The following is a 2,806-nucleotide window of genomic DNA, read 5'->3' on the forward strand; positions in this document are numbered from 1 at the left end:
GGAGCAGAGGAGGAGGAGGCACAGGCGCAGGCAGATGGCGCGACGTGCTGCCGAGGAGGAACTGGAGGCAGAGTTCAACAGACGACTTGCCCGTGAGGTGATGGATACTTGCAACTCCAATGAATTGGAGCTTCTTTTCCCAGAGGGCAGGGGAAGGAACCATATTCAGATCATTAGTTGGGCTAGGGCGAGAGCAGCCACGGCTCCACATCCATCCACCAGGGCAAAATGGCGTCATTTCTTTGATCGTTATGACTGAAGTAGTGAATATTATGTTTTTAAGATTTTTGTTGTGAGGGAGCAGATGTTCGAATGACTAAATGAATTCAACTTTGTTTTTGTCTCTGAATGTGTTGTTTTGTCTGCATATGTTCGACATGTGCACCTTTGAACTGCTTGGTTTTCTGAAGTTGAACTGATTTGCGGTCAAATGTTGGATGGCTTGTGTAATAACTATTTCCTACCAGCTGGCTGCCCATCTGCCTATTTATTATTTTTATAATCTGCGAGTGTCCCTGACTATAAACGTTATCCATCTATGTGTGGTGTGTGGCCAAGTCTTCCCCTCCCTTTTATTCATTCTTCCAGAATCAGATCTAGGTTCCTCTCTCTTCTCTTCGTTGCCTTTTTCTCTGTTTTTGTGTGTTCGATGGAGGATTGTTCATGCGGATGCCTGGTAAAGATGGCGCGCATAGCTGACGGCTGTTTGTATGAGTCTGGTTTGGAGCTCACTCAGACTCAGCGGCATGGGCAACTTTCTTGTTTGCTGTACGGCAACCATGGGTTTCGTACACCCTATGTTTGTCACCTGACGGATGGTGACTTGAAGGAATCATGGGTATGTGTTTTTATTCGTTTTGTTTTCTACGTTCTTGTTGGTTTCTGTTCGAAACCCATGGACTGGATCTGCAGTTTTGTCTTATGAATAGCTTGTCTATATTTTTTTTAATTTGGCTTTGTTGGATTTTAACAGTAGGGATTTCTGTGTGTATTTGTTCATTACTTAACAGTATTTAAACCATTTTTTGTATAATCCCTGATCTGTTTATGAATAGATGTTTTTACTGTAGGTGTATTGATATGTATATTTTTCAGTTTAGTTAGTTCACATGTCTAGTTAGTTTTGTGTTATTGTTTTGGTTCAGATTTTTTCCATTTTAGTTTGTTATGCAAATCGTTCCTATATCTATGTAAAAATTCAGTTATGTCAGGTGTTCATTTTGTTTTGTACTCCCATGTCCATTTGCAGAAAATGTCACCCAGGATCAGGATAGTTGCTCCTAGTTTCGGTGTTCTGAAGATGGAGACTTCAGACAAGAATGGGTATCAGTTGATGGATGTTGCCTACCACATCGACTTTGATGGTTGCATCAACCTAAGTACTGGGTGGAAGGAGTTTGCGGCTAAGTCTGGATTTAAGGATGGTGATGTGGTTATGGTTATGTTCTTGAGAGAAGACGACTCTCTGACGTTCAGAATTTATGTGCTGTAGGTTTAAATGTGGCAAATGACGCCGGCTTTGAGATTTGTGTATGGTTGATTATGTGCAGTATTTTTTCTTTTAAAACAATTGCATGTGAGATGGTTGAATTGTATGGTTTTATCAGAATGGTATGGAACTAGTTATGTAATGTTTTTCCTATTGTTCTCCTCAATTATAAGTGTTTTATTTATACATTCTTTATATTAGTACTGGAACATTTTCTATAGTTGAACTGATGGGCATCCTTTGTTTTGGCTGGTATATTTTTCATGTTCATAACTCGGAGACGGTGCTATACGCTGATGATTTTTTAGAACCCTTTTTTGTTATTGAGTTTGCTGAACTTACATTCTGTTAATGATAGTACTGCTCTATTTTAGGGTGTCAATTACCAACAAATTTGTTTGTTGTATATTATTTTTTTCTTACTTTTTACATGAATTTTGGAGCACGTTATTTTTATTTTTTATAGATGAATAATGATATTTTTTGTATTTTACAAAATAAAAAAATTAATCTTCGCTGCACAGTACTTTCTTTTTATTTTTTACATTAAGATGTGTTTGAACTTTTTCACAATATTTTTGTTTATTAACTGATTTTCTTGTGAGTTTTTTTAAATTATTTTCATTTTTTATTTTTTGTCGTGCGTGATCTACTGGATTTTTGTAATGGGGCGAAGTACTTTGTTGGGCCATCGGCCTAGGTCGTTGTATTCAGCCCGGATAGCTTCTCTCGCGCGGCTGTGCAGCACGGCGTGCACATGAGCTATGTGTTTAGTCCCACCTCGCTAGTCGAGGGGGCTCTAGACTTGTTTATAAGCGCAGCCGACGCTCACCAGACGAACTCCTCTGAACACTTACCTGAGCGCTTATACATGGCGCTCGCTCTCTCTCTCTCTCTCTCTCTCTCTCTCTTGACATGTGGGCCCTGGACGGCAGGCCCTACGGGTATGCGGATTACTAGGGATTCGCCCACGGGCTCGATTTCAAGTATCTAGCATTGTTAGGGCCTGCGCTTGTCCTTGGGCGGTCAATTTTTTTTGTTTTTTTGGATCTAGTACTTGACTACACCAGTAACTTGGACTGGTACTTTTTTGTCCTTGTGTTGTCAATTTTTTCTTTTTCTTTTTTTGTTTGTTTGAATATAGTACTATGGCATGACTTGCCCCCGCACCGAACCGTACCGAGGGGCATAGTTGTACTGACACATCTTCCTTGTATGGACTTTGCCCCATTATCTATCTTAGGGGTGTGGGTGCGTGGGGTCGGGTGGGGGGAAACAGAATAACTGCACTGCGCCTGTCAAACAAGCGCACTGCCG

This window comes from Triticum dicoccoides, chromosome 3A, assembly GCF_002162155.2.
Source record: "Triticum dicoccoides isolate Atlit2015 ecotype Zavitan chromosome 3A, WEW_v2.0, whole genome shotgun sequence".
NCBI lineage: Eukaryota > Viridiplantae > Streptophyta > Magnoliopsida > Poales > Poaceae > Triticum > Triticum dicoccoides.